This window comes from Pagrus major, chromosome 6, assembly GCF_040436345.1.
Source record: "Pagrus major chromosome 6, Pma_NU_1.0".
Taxonomy (NCBI): domain Eukaryota; kingdom Metazoa; phylum Chordata; class Actinopteri; order Spariformes; family Sparidae; genus Pagrus; species Pagrus major.
Genome location: NC_133220.1, coordinates 2,506,044 through 2,525,656, shown reverse-complemented (window position 1 = coordinate 2,525,656; position 19,613 = coordinate 2,506,044). Strand labels below are relative to the sequence as shown.

General features: G+C 42.3%; 1 protein-coding gene and 1 long non-coding RNA gene across 2 annotated transcripts in view; one reads left to right on the top strand and one right to left on the bottom strand.

The window, feature by feature from the left end:
- Positions 1-19,613, top strand: part of LOC140997596 (butyrophilin-like protein 1) — a 104,503-nt gene that overhangs the window by 15,729 nt on the left and 69,161 nt on the right. The window lies entirely within an intron of this gene.
- Positions 2,408-4,841, bottom strand: LOC140998877 (uncharacterized). The gene is made up of 3 exons (XR_012179462.1): positions 4,507-4,841; positions 4,240-4,341; positions 2,408-2,425 (listed from the first exon to the last, which is right to left on the bottom strand). It is a non-coding gene; the product is annotated as an uncharacterized lncRNA (long non-coding RNA).

Genomic DNA, 19,613 nt, shown 5'->3' with positions numbered 1-19,613 from the left:
TGGTCACTTGCCGCCTAATATATCCCACCTACTAACAGGTGCCATGATGCAGAGATAATCAGTGTTATTCACTAACCTGTCAATGGTCATAATGTTATGCCTGATCTGTGTATATTACATTATATAGCACACACACACACACACACACACACAAAGTATCAAAGAGAAGACTTCAGTGGCCACTCTGAAGGCTGTTAATGCTCAGTTCTGAGTCAAAGACCTCTCGAATAACGGGGAATCTGCAGAAAACAAAAGTATGCATTACGCAGAGTCAACCTTTGTATTAAACAGAACAACAAAGATTTTAATGTTTGTTTCATCTTTCTGAAGTCTGTTTCAAACAGTCAGTAATGGAGAGTGAAAGATTTATCTGAATGGTTTCAGTCAGTGTGTTTTAAAGACGACTCTGAACTCGACCACCAAACATAAATCCTCAACCTGTTAAATCACTGACTCACATTTAATTATGTCAAGATTTCAGCTTCCATCACTTCCTGTCAGGATTATTATAAACATCTATTTCAAACTCAACTGTTAATAATGATCACTGAGCAATCACAGCTGTGAGTCACAGAGCTGATACCAGAACATGTTCAGCTCTTTGGCTTCATAACTTAATCAGTTAATTCATTATCAATATGGATTCTGATGGGATCAGGAAGCCATTAGCTTAGCTTTAGCATCAAACCCATAAACAGGGTGACACAGTTAGCCTGGTGCTGGAAGGTGTATTTCTAACTTTAGTCTGTTTTTATGCTAAGCTCAAAGGGACAGTTCACTCCAGAATCAAAAATACATATTCAGTAGGTAGAGTAGCCAAAAAATAGGACTCAAGTAAAAGTATTCTGTAATAAACTACTAAGAAAAGTACAATTTATTCAAGTATATGTAATGTAAATAATAATAATGATACATTAAACGTATAGTGCTTTTCTAGATACTAAAGTCACTTAACAAAGGAAACAACAACAAAAGAAAATTAATCTGTGAGTAAAGGGAACATATCAGAAAGTGGAGGAGAACAAACTTCTCTGGTGATTGTAAAAAGTTTTGAAGAGGTGTGTTTTGAGGGATTTGTTGAAAGTGGAGTAAATGTAATTTGTTACAAACCACCATTGCTGAGAGGAGACTTACCTGGCGAGTCATTCTCTGGAACATCTGTAGGAGGCATTTTCCACGGATGAGAATGTGCAGAAAACAAAACAAAAGTTTACATTACATTAAGTCAACGTTTATATTACTAAGTATTAATGTAAAGTATCTCATGTCAGATGATTAACTGGCTCAAAGGGACAGTTCACTCCTGTACTACTGTACACCTACTGTGCTGGAAGGTGTATTTCTAACTTAAGTCTGTTTCCTTCTGCTTCCAGTCTTTATGCTAAGCTAAGCTAACCACCTCCTGAATCTAATACTGGTAAGGGTATTAAATAAAGAGTTGAACTGTTCTGTTAAAGGTTTCAGCCTGACCGGCTCAACAGAGACGCACGTTACTGCCTGAATAAACAGCCTCATAGTTTATAATAATGCAGCTCAGTGAGGATACAGACGTTTCATAGAGGAGAGGGGCGAATATAACGCTGATCTTCCTGTTGGTCACAGAGACCCTGACTGACAAATCACAGAGTTGTAGAGAAATCTTACGCTTCATGATCAACAACAGTTTTTAAGTCCTGTGGACACTTCTGTCCCTCTTTCCTGCTCGTCCACATATGAGCTCTCTCTCTCTCTGTCTCTCTGCTACAAGTCTGATCACTCCTATCGATCAGTGTTTTTAATAATGCCTTGTTTTAGGGGAGCTGCAGCACCTCTGCACCCTTCGTTCCTGCCGCCATGCTTACTGCTCTCTGTCAGCTCAGTGTCAGCTCTGTTCTCTGATGCTCTGCAGCTCATTGTACTGTGTGTTGTTAATGCGTCTGTGAATATTAGCGGTTAGCGTTATTAGAAAGCCAAACTCCTGCTGTAGCTTCAGTCATTATCCTGCTTCATGTCATGTGGAGGCGTGGCTGTGGTAGATAACAGAGCAGCAGCAGACCTGGGACCAGCTGACAATCTACTCAAGTAAAAGTATTCTGTAATAAACTACTCAGAAAAGTACAATTCATTCAAAAAAGGGACTCGAGTATATGTAATGTAAATACTAATAATGATACATTAAACGTATAGTGCTTTTCTAGATACTAAAGTCACTTAACAAAGGAAACAACAACAAAAGAAAATGAATCTGTGAGTAAAGGGAACATATCAGAAAGTGGAGGAGGAGAACAAACTTCTCTGGTGATTGTAAGAAGTTTTGAAGAGGTGTGTTTTGAGGGATTTGTTGAAAGTGAAGTAAATGTCATTTGTTACGAACAAACATTGCTGAGAGGTGACTTACTTGATGAGGCACTGTCTGTATCACCTGAATGCCTTCTCCGCAGTAAATCTGCAGAAAACAAAACAAAAGTTTACATTACATAAAGTCGACTTTTACATCACACAGAAATGATTTTGGTGCAGATTTTAATGTTTGTATCATCTTTTAAAAGTCTGTTTTCAAACAGTCAAGAATGGAGAGTGAAAAGTTGCTCTGAACGGTTTCAGTTTTACTTTCATTGTTTTACAGAAGAATCTCAATGTTCAATGTGACACTGAGGTCGACCACCAAACATAACATTAGATCACCGTCTCACATTTAATGACACATCATGATTTCAGCTTCATCACTACATATTAGGATTATTATAAACATCCAATTCAAACTCACTCTGCTGCCAAATGAAGCACTTTGACACCTGAGTGTTAATAATGAGCACCAACAGCTGTGAGTCACAGAGCTGATACCAGAACATGTTCAGCTCTTTGGCTTCATAACTTAATCAATTCATTCATTATCAATATGGAGTCTGATGGAATCAGGAAGCCATTAGCTTAGCTTTAGCATCAAACCCATAAACAGGGTGAAACAGTTAGCCTGGTGCTGAAGGTGTATTTCTAACTTTAGTCTGTTTCCTTCTGCTTCCAGTCTTTATGCTAAGCTAAGCTAACCACCTCCTGAATCTAACACTGGTAAGGGTATTACTTAAAGTGTTGAACTGTCCCTTTAAAGGTTACAGCCTGAGGGATTTGTTGAAAGTGGAATAAATGTAATTTGTTACAAACCACCATTGCTGAGAGGTGACTGACTTAATGAGGCATCATCACGACGAAGCCTTCCCCATAGTGAATCTGCAGAAAACAAAAGTTTACATTACAGAAATGATTTTGGTGCAGATTTTAATGTTTGTATCATCTTTTAAAAGTCAGTTTTACTTTCATTGTTTTACAGAAGAATCTCAATGTTCAATGTTACACTGAGGTCGACCACCAAAGGCAAGTTTATTTGTATAGCACAATTCAGACGCAACTCAAAGTGCTTTTCAGGGGCATAAAATTACATTAAAAGAAATTAAACAACATTCAAACCAGAAGTGTTAAAGCTACAGATCTGGAAAACGAGTCCAGTGCGTCTGTTTTAAGTCCGTTTCTGCAGTCAGATGTCTTTTACCAAACCATTTTGAGAGTTAATCCAAAGCATCATTCATTAAATGATAAACTGGATTAAAGGAGCATTCTGTAGTTTTGTGAACGACTTTTAATCAGAAGAGAAAGATCTTCATTGACTGATTTGTTTTCATGACTGAATAAACAATTTATACTGTTTTACTTTGTTTATATGTGGCGGACCCTGCCACGTTTCTACCTTCAAACAGTGTTCTGGGACCTTATTTTCCTCTGAGAACAGCTTGTTGATTCAGCTTTGGAAAAAATACATATTTCTGAGTTTGTATTATTAACTCATTAATATTGTAAATATAAAAATTCTGAGTTTGAATTTCTTCTTCAAAACAACATATCGCCTCTTTAAAAGGTATTAACTTGTATCTAGATGAGCCTTTTTGTTTGTCTCAATTGTGTTTATCAGCAGAAAGCTTCAGGATGTAGAGCCTCCACTTTCAAATGTTCACTTGTGAACTATACGAAGAACATGAGTGAGTGATGTTCAGAGGTCTGTCTGATGGAAGTTAAGTGAATTAAGTGATTAACTTTAATTTAATCAGTCAGTATTAGAACCAGAGGCCTCATGTAAATAAACAGAAGGGTTCAAATCTGAGGAGACAGAAACAAACTGTCTGGACGTGATCGTATCACACAATGTATCTGTAATGTTGATGTCTGCACATGATGGATATGTTGGTGTAATACATGATATAAACTTACATCTACGGCACATTACAGCAGCAACCAGAACTAAAACTGCAACAAGCAGAACAAGGAATATAGTTGCCGAACTCCACTGCTCCACTTCTCTGGATAAGTCCTCTGAAACACATCACAAAAAGTAAATGTCAAACTCAACATGTTGCTGCATATCATGTTTGTTACCCTGAACATAGACTCTGCAGAAACAACAATTAAATGTAAATTTAATAACACGTGAACGATGAAAATTCTTCAGGAAAGAAACCATCAGGAAAGAAATCTCACCCCTGAAAGGCACGTAGGTCTCAGCATATAACTGATGGCTAATTTCCTCCTGTGTGGCTACACAGCGGTAGAGGTCAGTCTTGGTCACAGTGGTGTTGAGGGTAACGTAGTAACGACCTCCTCTCTCTGAGACCTGAGGCTCCTCAGCAGGAAGGATGTTTCCAGTGCTGTCCTGCCACTCGACTTTAGGTTTTGGAGAAGCTCCTCGAACTTCACACTGCAGCAGCGACAAGTCCTTTGTGACATAAAGTGTGGTGACGTATGGCTTTGGAGATGCACCTGTGAACACAATATAAACAGCAGCTTATTAAGGGCAGCACAGCATTTACTACTGGACTGTGAGATATCAAGTATAACTAAGGCTCTAGTGATGTAATCATGTTGTTTTTATCCCGTCACTGACTGAAACACTGTGTTTAAGAGAGAAGACAGGAGAGAAGCAGAAAAGCACAATGTGAGACTCACACTAGATTTACAACCAGCGTTGTGTCACTACAATGTTGGTGCTAAACACAAATGAACAATGTTAAACTTCTCTCTATTTTGCCTGCACCCAGAGCCCCCTCACCTTTTTACCTGCAAAACTCTGCCAAAACACGTCACCCTTCAGATTTCAGGGCTGTCATATCAACTACAGACTGTTGATGCACGGACACAAAGATACAGTCAGATGTTGAGAAGGAGACAAAGCTGCCGTCTCTCTTGTATCGTGTGAGGATCATCTCACCAAACTCTGATCAAACTGTCTGAACCAGATGGTGCAACTATGAACCAAGAGTCTGTCACTACTCTGCCCATTGCTGCCTAAAATGCTTTCAGAAACATATTGTAGTGACTGTTTAGATGTAACACAGTCATGGTCAACACTTTACATCCACTTGTAAAGAACATGTTCATCATGGCAGCCTTCAGCTCCAATGATTTCTACAGCTCTCATGTTTCTGTGATGAATAAGTGGAACACAAACTACTTTGTCACTAAAAACATTCATGAAGTTTGGTTCAAATCTGAATTTATTATCGGTCTTCTGAAAATGTGACCAAATCTGCTGGATCATAAATATACATACAGTAACTTGAACAATCAGTTTAGATGATTATAGAAAGTTGTGTGAATCAAATGTTCTTTGTAGCATCTTAACTTCTTCTGAGTGATTCTGATTGACAACAGCTGGTGACTTTTCTGGACTTGTTTGATGCAGCCATTAGACTCAGCCACAAACACTACAAAGGGAAAGTCTAAGGAGCTCAGTATTGATCTGAAAGAGCTCATTATTGATTTGAACAAGTCAGGAAAGTTACTTGGAGCCATTTCAAAGCAGAGTTGTTTGGCCACAATGAGCAGCAACATGTTTGGAGGAGAGACGGTGAAGCCTTTAACCTCAGAACACCAAACCTACTGTCCAGCATGGTGCTGGTAGTGTTCTGCTGTGGGGCCGTTCTGCTGTCAGTGGATCTGCTGCTCTAAAGAAAGTAAATGGAATAATAATGAAGAAGGATCATCTCCAAATTCTTTAGTAAAACCTGAAATCATCAGCCAGAAGATTTGGCTCTTAGGTACAGTTGGGTGATCCAACAGGACAATGATCCCAAACACACATCACAAGTGGTAAACGACTGGATAACTCAGGAACATGTGGACTGTACTGAAGAAACAAGTCAGAGCCAGGAAGCCAACAAATTTAGTTGAATTTTCCCGATTCTTTCAAGAGGAGGGGTTAAAATTCAGCCAGGACGACCAGAAGCTTGTGGATGACTTCCAACAGAATGTGACTGAGGTGAAAATGGCCAAGAAACATCTAAAAGTCTAAAGACTAAACAAATATTAGAATTACCAAAATATTTCCATCTTTCTGCAGCAGAGACAAAGTTCCAGTTAAACTGACGTAAGCTTGAAGCTGAAGCAGCTATCAACATCTGTCAGCTTGATTCAAGTCTCAAAAGTGTGCTACTAAATCTTCTGCTATGTTCCTCCTTAAACCAACGTATATGACTTTACACAGTGCCAGAAACATCGAAACTCGTCTCTGCCTCTCAGGGGAATAGGAAACAGCAGTACATCAGGAAAGCAGTCCAACATTTCTGCCTGGTGATTGTTATTAGTGCTGATGTCTTCACCTAATCCTGCCCTGACTGCACAGTCTGCAGGTCTGCATGTAATAAGATGTAATCATCACTGACCACCTTCTCAAACATGACTACTTTCTACTTTATGTCACTGTCAACTGAAAATCTTTGGGTTTGGAGAAAAAGGCACATTGGACCCTGAGACCTTTAATTTAATGATTTGATTTAAAGACCATTAATGGATTAATTTAAATAAAAATAACAAGAGGTTAATTAATAATGGAAACATTAGCTGCAGCCTGTGATATTGTAATGAGAAGCGTCGACGTACTTTACTTCACTTACTTTATTTATACAAAACAATAAACCGGGAGGACGTCAGGTCAGGTAGCATACACAGGTAGCATCTTGCTTGAGGCAATTTCCTTCACTTCTTCTTCTCTACTCTACTCCTGCACTGTCTACTGTCTCATAGCGCCTCTAGCGTTCAGGAGGAAACACCACATATCCCCCTTAATAAGCAAACATTGTCTATATGAACAATAGCTTTCACATTTCAGATGAAACTGTTTTTCTTTGCTACTCTGACTTGTAACATGACATGTATAACACATCTATAAGATTATTTTTATAACAAACTTTTCTTTCCTTATATTCTGACTTATTTTACACTCAGTTACACACAAAATTAACAGTGTGTCCACATTTCAACTCCTGCATAAAGAACAATGGATTCATTAGTAACAGTTACATTCTTACTCATTGAAAACAGAACATTATCAAGTGCATTCAGATATTTCCAGACTTCATTCAACAAACAAAGTCCTTAGTCCACTCAGGCACTCTTCTAAGCCTGACTGGCCTGGCCTGTGGTGTGGATGTCTCTGGTTGTGGTGTATCTGATTGTGTATTCACAAAGTCCAGAGGCAACAGCTCACTGTCACCCTCCTGTGCTGGAAGAGAAACCGGTGCAAGGTAAGATGCGTTCCAGCATCTTCCATCCGACAGCAAGTAGGTATACTGTCCTCTTTTCTCCATCACTCTGAGTGGTTTGGAAAACTTGCACTGGGTTTTAGGAAGAATGCCAGGTTTCTTCACCCGGACATATGACCCACATCTGAAGAACACAGCTGTAGCCCCTCGCTTGCGGTCTGTGTAAGCCTTGCTTTTCTTCTGTGTTTCTCTCACTCTGAGAGCAACCTGTTTTGAAGACAGTGTTTTGTTTGCTGGAAGTGGACGTCCGGCCACATGAAGTTTAGTGCGCATGGGTCGACCATGCAACAGTTCAGCTGGTGAGCGCTGAGTTGTAGAGTGGGGAGTTGCACGATAGACATGTAGGAATTCCCTTGTGAACTCTTTCCATGGCTTTCCTTCCAGTGAGGCCGTCTGCAAACTATCCTTCAAGCTGCGATTAAAACGTTCAATCTCTCCGTTCGCCCTCGGATAGTAGACTGAAGACTTCCTGTGCACAATGCCTCTGTCACAGAGAAACGTTTCAAACTCCCGTGACACAAATTGAGAGCCGTTGTCTGAAACCAGCTCCTTGGGGTCTCCTTCTCTGCTGAAAACTGCAGACAAAAACTGAATAACAGTACGTGAAGTGACATGTGGAACAAAGGTTAGCTCGGGCCACTTGCTATGATAGTCAATAAGTGTAATTGCAAACCGACAGTCTATAGGTGCCTTATCAAAGGGCCCTACCACATCAATAGCTACTTTTTCCCATGCTCCTTCTGGGTATGGCACAGGCTGTAGTGGAGTAGTGTGGGTGACTGCAGACTTGTCATGTGATTGGCATGTAATGCATGCTTTTATGGCTGCCTCGACCTGGGCATCCATGCTTGGCCACCAATAAGCTTCTCTGAGCCTCTGCTTTGTTCTCACAATTCCCTGGTGTGTGTCGTGTGCCAGGGAGATCAGTTTTGGTTGGAGACTGTCCGGTACTAAGAGTCTGTGTGTGCCACGCACCACCAAGTCATCTTGAAGGGAGAGCTCGTGCCGAAGTTTGAAGAATGGTTGTAAGCTTGGCAACAAGCTTTTTGCTGACTTTGGCCATCTTGAAGTGAGTAGTTCACGTAGTTGAGTCTGTACAGGACATGAAGCACATGCAGCTTTAAAGTCAGTTTCAGTGATGGCAGTCAGTGTAGAGGTAAGTGCCACCTCAGTGTCGTCTACCAAGCTAGGTTCTGAGCTTGGCAGTGGAAGACGAGACAAGCAGTCCGCTGTTACATTCTCTCGACCTGGTTTGTACTGAATGTCATAGTTAAATGATAACATCCTAGATGACCACCTGGCTATCCGCATACCTGCTCGTCCTTGACCTTTTGAAGCTAGAAGTGTGGTGAGCGGGCTGTGGTCAGTGCGTAATGTGAAATGTCTCCCCCACAAGTATGTTCTCCACCTTTCTGTTGCCCACACACACCCCAGGGCCTCCTTTTCAACCGTGGAGTACTTTCTCTCCGCCTGGGTGAGCGTGCGCGATGCAAAAGCAACAGTTTTTTCAGAACCATCTTGATGTATCTGGGTGAGGACTGCTCCTAGTCCATAGTCAGACGCGTCCGTCGTGACAACAGTGGGCAGCTCCGGATTGAACAGAGAGAGAGCAGGGCTGTTCACTATAAGTCTTTTAACAGTCTCGAAGCTCTTTTGAGCCTCAGGAGTCCATGTGAATGTCTCTGCTCCACGCAAAAGTGCTCTCAGGGGCTCAACAACAGCAGCATAGTCTGGTATGAATTTGGAATACCATGACGTGAGCCCTAGAAATGACCTCAATTTGGGCAGGTCCGTAGGTGGAGGTGCTTGAGAAACAGCAGTCACATGTGAGGCATCAGGCTGCAGTCCTTTACCTGACACCGTGTGCCCCAAGAAAGACAGTTCTGTTTGTTTGAAGTTGCATTTTGAGTGATTCAGCTTCAGCCCTGCATCATGTATACGCCGAAGCACAGCTGTCAGTCTTTTATCATGTTCCTCAGCTGTCGCACCTGAAACAATGATGTCATCGAGGTAACATTGGACCCCCGGCAAACCTTTCAGGATCGTCGACATCATCCGCTGGAAACAGCTGGGCGCCGATGCCAGTCCGAATGGCACCCGCTTGAAGCGAAACAAGCCATCGTGTGTAATGAAGGTAGTCAAGCTGCGGCTGTCCTCATGTAGCGGCATCTGGTGATAGGCGCTCTGGAGGTCTAATGTGGAAAACAGCGTTGCTCCTCTCAACTCTGTGAACATTTCCTCCATGTGCGGCAGTGGAAAGCCGTCGATTACAACTGACTTGTTAGGCTCTCTTAGATCTACACAGAGTCTTGGTTCTGGTCTGTCTTTTCTTGTAGTGACGACTATGGGTGAGATCCATTCAGATGACTCAACTGGCTCTATAACATCTTGTTCTACGAGTTTCTTTAACTCCTTAGACACTGCATCTCTGACTGAAAAGGGTAATCTACGCAGTTTCTGTTGTACTGGCTTGACATCTGGGCGTACGTTAACTCTATGGACAAATCCTCTAGCACAGCCTAATTTGTCCCCTGCAATACTTGCTACTGAAGCTTTTGACTGATTACCAGTTCTGGCAGTGACTTTACCGTCTTTCAGCTGCATCTGTAGTGAGTAGAATAAGTCCCTACCTAGGACTGCTGAACCGTTCTTTACAATGTAAAACACTGTAGTAGTACTGAGGTCCCCAAATGCTACATTAGCTTGTAAGCAACCATTCACAGCTATAGAATTCCCACCATAATCCCTCAGCTTGAGTTTTGGTTCCATAAGGGAAGTCTCAGGGAAAAACTCAGTGACCATTTGTTCTGGCAGGATGGACACTGCTGAACCTGTGTCTAGCATTAGCTCAATATCCTGAGTTACTGACCCATGACTACTGACTTTCACTGTACACATTATACTACCAGAGCCACAAGTGTTCACATTCAAAATAGTCACTTCTGGGACAGCTTCCACCTCACTTACATTTTTGCTCCCTCTACAGACCTTTGCAAAGTGTCCTTTTTTCTTGCAGGCGTTGCAGTGCGCCTCTTTTGCAGGACAGCCTTGGAAGTTAGCAGTATGTTGAGTTGAACCACACCTGTAACATGTTTTCCTTTGTGCAGTCTGTGAAGGTGAGTAGGTTTTATTTTTGTCTTTCTTGAACTTCCTGTGTTGTTGTGGTGCTTGGTGAACAGCGTGCACAGCGTTGTCTGTCGCTCCCTTGCAGATAGCTTTCGCCTCCGACACAGCAGTCTCAATTTGGCGCGCTATGACCAACGCTTTGGAGAGTGTGAGGGGTATCTCCAGCAGTAAACGCTCCCTGATGCGTGCTGAATTAGTCTTTTCAACAACTTGGTCCCTTATCATCTCCTCCTCCATATTCCCGAACTGACATGTTGTCACTAGTTCCTTCAACGCAGCAACGAACTGGTCCGTCGTCTCACCTGGGCGTTGACTCCGTTGTCTGAACCGGTAGCGTTCCGCGACGACGTTCACTTTCGGTGTGAAAAAGTCCGTAAGAGCCTCCAGCGCGGTGGCGTACTTGTCGTCAGCGACCGTCAACGTGTAAAATAGTCTTTGCCCTTCTGCGCCCAAACAATGAATAAGCAGCGCTTTCTTACGTGCCTCCGGCAGTTCCGACTCTGACATGGCGAGCAGATAGTTCTCGAAAGTCCGGATCCATGCCTTGAACGGGACCGGTGGTTCCCCGACGTTTTGTAGAAAAGGCGGCGGCTGGCTCAGGTTCAGGGCCGCCATCCTCGTCGCCAATATGTGATATTGTAATGAGAAGCGTCGACGTACTTTACTTCACTTACTTTATTTATACAAAACAATAAACCGGGAGGACGTCAGGTCAGGTAGCATACACAGGTAGCATCTTGCTTGAGGCAATTTCCTTCACTTCTTCTTCTCTACTCTACTCCTGCACTGTCTACTGTCTCATAGCGCCTCTAGCGTTCAGGAGGAAACACCACACAGCCCTACACTGAAGTTAACTTTTTACACAGGTGAAGTGGAAATCAAATATGAATCACAGCTTATTGATTGCTTTTGATCAAAACTCAAGAAGTTTTTTATAATTATTAGAAAAACATCTTTCAGTTGTAGGGGTGTCACGATTCTCCAAATCCTCGATTCGATTCAATTTTCGATTCTAAGGTCACGGTTCGATTCGATTCTCGATTTTTACATTTATTTTTTTTAAAGCACAGGTTGCTACGCCATCTTTAGACTAGAGTTTTATGCAATATAATATCTGACCTTTGTTCGCAATGTACCACACTACATTGTCAAATTTAAAACATTTATTAACAACATAACAAACTATTTCCCGAACAGCTGAACATATACAAGGTGCGTCAGGTGTGAGTTGGCGAGCGAGAGAGGGAGCGTGCGTACGTGTGGACAGTGAATGAATGGGAGAGGAAGGAGAAGCGAAAGGAGCAGCAGCAGCAGCGACAGTGTAAGTGAACAATATAGGCTGCAGTTTGGCTGAATAAAGGCGACGGCTCCTCAAGATACAGCAAAGCTCCCTGGTGTTATTTCCCACCAGCATAACACGTGAAAGGGGGTTCACCCCGAAGGTAAACAGAAACTTCGGCCCTGGAGGAAATCATCTCCCCGGTGCTTCCCGACCACGGTCCGGGAGCCGAGCAGGAATGGTGTAACACCATGCTATCGTTTGACTGGCTGTAGCTAATAGCTGCTGGCTTAGCTACCAGCTAAGTTAGAGGAGGCTGAGTCGCAGCACTTCAACACGTGTGTGTTTTTCCCCTTGGCAAGCCGACCGGACGTGACGTGGGGGCGTGGCAACATCGACGATTCTATTTTTTAATTCGAAGTTCGAGATTGTGAATTAATTTCCATCGATTTCGATTTCAAATCGAAATCGTGACACCCTTATTTATGACTAAAGAACCAAATGAAAGCTGATTCAATGAAGCGATCAGCTGACATGATGTCTGTTAACCTGCAGCTGCTGGTTGTCCCTCTGCTCATGTCAACCTGCTGCACTGTGAGAACAACACGTCTACACGGAGTCACTGTATCAAAACCTTTGAGTGATACCGAGGCACAGAGAGTAGTAGCACACCTTACAGGTGCAGAGATCAGTGACATCATCACTCACCTGAGATTTCTCCTGATCGGTCTTTCAAGATCGGCTCTGAAAGATAAATAAGAACATTATTTTTTGCACAATGAATGGGTGAGATTATGAACTTGTTACATGTTATTAATGGATTCATTTTTCAATGCAATAAAGGCCACATATTTAATGAGGGAGCTACATGTATAGTTTAAACATGCAGCTCCCTCATTAAATATGTGGCCTTTGTTGTGTGAATTAACACCTCATCTGATAACTGAATGGGTGAGAAGATGCATCAGACAAGAAAACCGCTGCAGAGCCTTCCTGTCCAGGGCCGTGATCCAACCAGCCAGTGTGGGATGTTTCCAGTCAGGATGATTTCTATTGCTTGATTTCTGTGCTTTTTTAATGTTGTTTCCCAGAAACCTAAAACTGTTCACCTGCTCCACCTCAGCTCCACTGATGCAGACAGGGATGTGTCTTTGCCTCCTTCTTTTTCAAATCAACCATCAGTTCCTTAGTTTTGCTGACGTTCTCTTGAACTCAATACAGTCACACTGTTCACTCATGCAGTCATGAGTGAACAGTGTGAACAGGAGGGGCTGAGCACACAGTCCTGGGGGTGTTACTGATTACTGTTATTGTTTAAAATGGTAATCCTGACAATAATTCCTATTTTTTTACAAAATGTATCAGTAATCTGATTACTTTTTTTTCTGTAACTAACAGAATACAGTTACCTTTTTTTGTATCCTAATAACATGTTTTAAGTTCTACGTACTCTCTGACTCCCCAAGCCTGCCTGTCATACAGCACATTAACTGTTTAATGAAAGCACTCACCAACAACAAGCTCAATGATGAATCTTTGTCTCGGCTGAAGATTTGGAAAAAAGCAGCTGTAGCTCCCGCTGTCGGCCACCGTCGTATTATTGATCTTTATGGAGGCGTTGCCGTTCTTCAGTTGATCTTGAAAATGTGAGACTCGACCTTTGAACTGCTCATCTTGACCTGTGAAGATGCCTGAATCATACATGAACACCTTCTTCTGAAAATCTTTCCTCCAGTCAAAGATCTTTCTTGTGATGTCCTCCTTGGTTCTGATCAAACAGGGTAAAACAGCATCACTGTCTTGTTTCACGACCACTTTGACACCTGGACCTGAAAAATAAAGTAAATGTAATCATTATGTTCAACGGAGCCGTCAGGTGAAAACATTTGCTCTGAAACACCAGTTTACATCATGGTAGTTAGTAATCAAATTATTTATGGCTTTAAGTTTTCCTCCACATCACACCTCCTGAAATATTCTCCCTCAGGAGACAGCTTTGATAAATCAGTCTGTGTTATTTCAGTGATGACATCATCAAACCTGGATGACCTGGATATGAAAACTGTGTTTTGAACCTTTGGAGAGAGATATTTTCTGATGTGTTTGGAGCTGCTTCTGACCTGCTGCACTGCAGGCTGACAGACCCTCACACTGTCCAGAGAGATATTCACAGCGCTGGACAACCTGGAGCCTTTCTTTACACTCTGACTTCTTACTCAGAGAGTTTACAGTTTGAAACATGTGCATATTATCACAGTGGATGAGACAACACAACACAACACAAACACATTTCTCTTCATTAACAAGATTAAGAATATTGTAAACATGAGACTCTCGGCTGAAATCTGAGCTCAGTGTCTGTGATTCTGTTAAATGTTGGTGATCAAGTTTTGTTTGTATAGTTGTATAAACAGAAATCACCAAGAATTAAGTGAAGGCATTTGAAGTTGTGATCACTGAATAAGTGTGTTTGGCAAATAAACATGGGTGCTGGCTGGAGCTCAGTCAGACGAAAGTGAAACTAAGTCGAAGGAAGATTAAAGTTGAAAAGAACAAAAGGTGATTAAATTAGTTCATGAGTCGACAGAGAAAACACGGTGGAGAATTAAGTAGAATTAAAATAATGAATAACGTAGCGACCAGACACACGGTGGTGCCTTCTATAAAACATGTAGCTGTTATGCTACGCTACAGTGGAAGTTACAGGTCGTGACGTACTAATAAATATCAACTTTCTTACCGGTTTGTTCAAGTGTTATTCCACACAGAGTCAGTAGACAAACACAAAGATCCAGAGATGTCCTCATGTTGAAGCTGAAGGCAGAGGACGAACTTCACACCAGAACCACTTCCTCAAAGTTTTAACTGACGACGGTGAGAAGCCAACCTGCCGCTAACTGTCGTTAAAGAGATATTTATAGTAGAAATGTCCCAAATAAAGTTTCAGCGGACAGCAGCTGAACACCGCACAGTCCAGTATAACGTTAATCCATCCGTGAATACGTTAATGTTCAGTAAATATACGTGAGAAGGTCTCGGCACGCTGACAAGTTTACCAACCGATAACTTCCTGTTTTTTTCTTCCTCTCTGTGGTTCAGTGCTGTGCAGGAAACTGACTAACTGCTGCATGATGTCACATTGCGGCCGAGCTGATGTTTCCTTATAGAAACTGTCTGTGCAGTGAGCTCTGTAGTTATTATTACTACATCTACACACGTAGACAAAGAATGGGCCATCATCCATCGCTGGCTGACAGTCATCGACTACTGAGCTGTTTACCATCGTAACATCATGATTAAAAGTTGCCCCATCAGAGAGTACAAAACTTAGTGTGTCTTAGGGTGTCTAAAATACTTTAAACTAATGACACATGAACAATTAAAATCAGTTTGTGAGTAAAACATTGAGACAGAAAACTCACCACTGATAATCACGAAGGTTTCAGCACTAGTCTGATGGTTAATGTCCTCCTGTGTCGCTACACAGCGGCAGCGTCCTGTCTTGGTCACAGTGGTGTTGAGGGTAACGTAGTAGCTGCCTCCTCTCTCTGAGACCTGAGGCTCCTCAGCAGGAAGGATGTTTCCAGCGCCGGCTCTGGAGATGCACCTGTGAACACAATATAAACAGCAGCTTATTAAGGGCAGCACAGCATTTACTACTGGACTGTGAGATATCAAGTATAACTAAGGCACTAGTGATGTAATCATGTTGTTTTTATCCCGTCACTGACTGAAACACTGTGTTTAAGAGAGAAGACAGGAGAGAAGCAGAAAAGCACAATGTGAGGCTCACACCAGATTTACAACCAGCGTTGTGTCACTACAATGTTGGTGCTAAACACAAATGAACAATGTTAAACTTCTCTCTATTTTGCCTGCACCCAGAGCCCCCTCACCTTTTTACCTGCAAAACTCTGCCAAAACACGTCACCCTTCAGATTTCAGGGCTGTCATATCAACTACAGACTGTTGATGCACGGACACAAAGATACAGTCAGATGTTGAGAAGGAGACAAAGCTGCCCGTCTCTCTTGTATCGTGTGAGGATCATCTCACCAAACTCTGATCAAACTGTCTGAACCCGATGGTGCAACTATGAACCAAGAGTCTGTCACTACTCTGCCCATTGCTGCCTAAAATGCTTTCAGAAACATATTGTAGTGACTGTTTAGATGTAACACAGTCCAGCAAAAGTGTGAAAAAGACCTTGATACTTGAATTGTTTATACGTGGCGGACCCTGCCACCTTTGTAGCTTCAAACAGTGTTCTGGGACCTTATTCTCCTCTGAGAGCAGCTTGTTTATTCACTGATGGAGAAAATAAATACATCTGAGTTTGTATTATTACCTCATTAATGCTGTAAATATTAAAATACTGAGTGTGAATGTCTTCTCCAAACATCGTGTCCCTTTAAAGCATTTGAAGCTGAGTTTGCAGTGTAACACAGTTAAAACAAAGCAGAACAACCAACAACGTTTAACCACAGATGGAGAAAACCTTCATGAACTCATCACGACTGTTAGCAGCTTTTTGAAAAGTCAGTTTGAAGCCAATAACATGTCTAATAATCATTATTATATATCTAGTTAATTATTATACATGTAGTTAACCACAGCAGTGCAGCAGGTGGCGCTGTATGAAAACAAGACGTCCTCTCAACACACACACAGTTCATGATGAATGACACGACGACTGAAGACACACTGACCTCCTTTAACAGCACAGTGAGGATCAAACACACACAGTTGTCAGTCAGGACCTCACATTAGAAATAAACTGGAGGATGATGAAGAGTTAAGATGTGAAATAACGACCAGAGGTGACGGAGTGAGCAGACACCGAGTGATGCGGCTCCTCGGCTCCTCGGATGAGCAGTGAAACTGAGCTGTCAGCTGCCGCAGGTTCCCTGTTTCTCACCGTGTTGCTGTCCGAGTATTTCCCCAGTCGACGTCAGCAGCCAGACACCGACCAGCAGCTCTGCAGAGCCGCCGGCAGAGCTTTGAATCCCGGCGTGTTGTCCCGGTGCGGCCGCTCAGAGCAGGCGGTGCTAGCTAGCGGCGGCTAGTGGCGGTTAGCGGCAGCTAGCGGCGGTTAGCGGCGAACTTCACGCGACCAGCCGTTAACTGACGTTTGTATTTTTCAAGATGGCGGCCACCTTAGTAGAGCAGTTAAGTGATGTAATCATTCAGTTGGTGATACACACATGAAAATTTGCAGGCGCAGTGTACATGGGTCACTTGACCAGAAAATGCTCACAGCCAATTGAGATTTCGAGATGGCGGACATTTTTCAAGATGGCTGCCACCTTATTGGAGCATTTAGGCTAATACAAGCACGGAAACTGGCGTGAGCCGCCTAATGGATCTTCAAAAGGTCCATTTTCTCATATAAATATTGTTTTTTTAGTAAAGAGGATTTAGAGTCATTTTATGACCTCTAGCACTGATGCATAAAAATACACTACAGGTAATTTAGACTAGAGTGAATATCTGCACTACCAGGGCACACTGGTGATATATCACTGCTGTTAAACTCAGACTGGGGTTCAATGTCAGCTAATTGAAAGTTAGTATCCCAAATGTTATCTAATTTACCCCAAATCAGTTAGATAGCCGCACCTGAATTGATGGGTTGTGCCAGCGCGGGAGAGCCGAGCCAAGGTTAACGGGGTTTTAGTTAACCGGATGGTGTACAGATCGCACGGGATTTAAACGGCATTGGATGAACGATCGGACTAGGTGTAGGGCGAAAGCATGAACCTAGTTGTATCCCATACAAGAATGTGCTTGGTAAAAGGTGGTAAAACAAAGACAATATGACCTGATCCCACCAACTCAAGCAGCACTCAAGGAGCATGCCAAACGTGCATCTTATGAGGCTGGATACATGTTGGGACAGGCATTAAAGCAGCAACCAGAAATGCCAAGTCCATCCGACTGGGGATGGATGAAACAAAATGAGGAGTGGAAAATCTTTTGGAGTCCTCTTCCACCTATTGCAGAGAGTTGTTGGGAGTTGACCAAATGGCCGCCAACTTGAAATTTCAAGTGGCTGGGACAATTTTCTTGTCAAGTGACCCATGGAGACTGCTCATGCCAATTTTCATGCTTGTATCACCAAATGCACGATTCTGCCTAAAATCAGCTCTTAGCCGCTCCACTACTAAAGCACGAGTAACAGAAGTGGCGCATGCCCACAAAGCTGACGCTAGCGGTCACAGCGTTTCATGCTAACAATACAAACGATATGCCAGATAAAAGCTGAGACTGCAGATTTGAAAGTCGAACACTTCATCACATCTCCACTGAAATCTCTGTAACTTTGCCCTGCTGCACTTTATTAGCATCAGTCCTGTCAGAGGGATCGTTCAGATGTTGTGCTGTGGTTTTCTAAATGTTTTGAGCTGTGACTCTACAAATGCTGAAAGTTGTCAGGCAGAACTCAGATATTTTATTTATGCTGTGTTCCAGCTTCATTTTACTCCGACCCAGTGAGATCTGCACTGGTGCTTACAGCTCTGCACAAATCTCACAAGTGTTACCTTTATTTTGGTACCAAGACTTTTTCTTGAGACCTTGTACCTGCAGAAGCCCCGTTCACGCTGCTTTTCTAGGCAGGAATGAATGAATGAATGAATGAATGAATGAATGAAAGTTACAGAGGTGTAGAGTGGGGACAGTTTCCTTCAGCCTCTGATTGGCCAGCGGAGGTGGTAACAGAGCCGCAACAGAGGTGAGAGGGCGTCTGTGTGAATGGAGAAGCCGGCAGAAGTGTGTCGGTATGATGCCGTTCAGTATGACAACTAAACAGATCCTTCACTCATCAAATAAGAGAGAAATGACCCAGACTTCAACCCACAAAGCGACGTTACAAGACCAAACAATAGTAATGCAGTAGCAGGTCGTGTCTTCAGCATCTTATACGAGGAGAAAAATCAGTGTAAATGTTTAGATTGGAAACACGTTGAAAGAAAACACAGATTCTCATCATTATTTTGTGTTATTTGCTGCAGGTTCAACTCCGGAGCCAACAATGGCCCTGTGACAATAAGGAAACCAACAACAGCCCACGACGAAACAACGCCACATCTTCAACGCCACTCTGCAAAACTGAAATGAAGCTGATAGCGAGGTCGTTGACCTGCATTAGAAGAGGAGAGGGGAGGTTAATCCTGTGCATCGCTGCAGAGATACTGTGACATTACTGTTTCCTTTATTGTGATGTTTTACACAAAGATCCTGTTTGAATAGCGGTTAAAGAATAAAATAATGGAAAGGTGATAAGTAGAAAAACAGACACCATGTGTCACAAAGTTAACATCTCTAATATACAAACTACTTTTGACCTGTTTCACAATCAAATATACTGTCAGGGAGGTTTTCACATACAAGAAACTTAGCTTTGTGTTTTGGTGCATAATGTTTCAGCGTAGTAAGAGAAAGTGCTGCAAGTTAAATAGAAATTTACATTAAAAGATGTAAATTAAATCCTTTTGACCAAACAGCAGCTAAAGGTAACGAGATCGCACGTCACAGTCCGAACTAAACATTAAGGCCTAAATCATTCCTTTGACAGATCACGTTTGTTTTAGGCTTTTTTGTTTTTAATAATAACAATAATAATAATAATAATAATAATAATA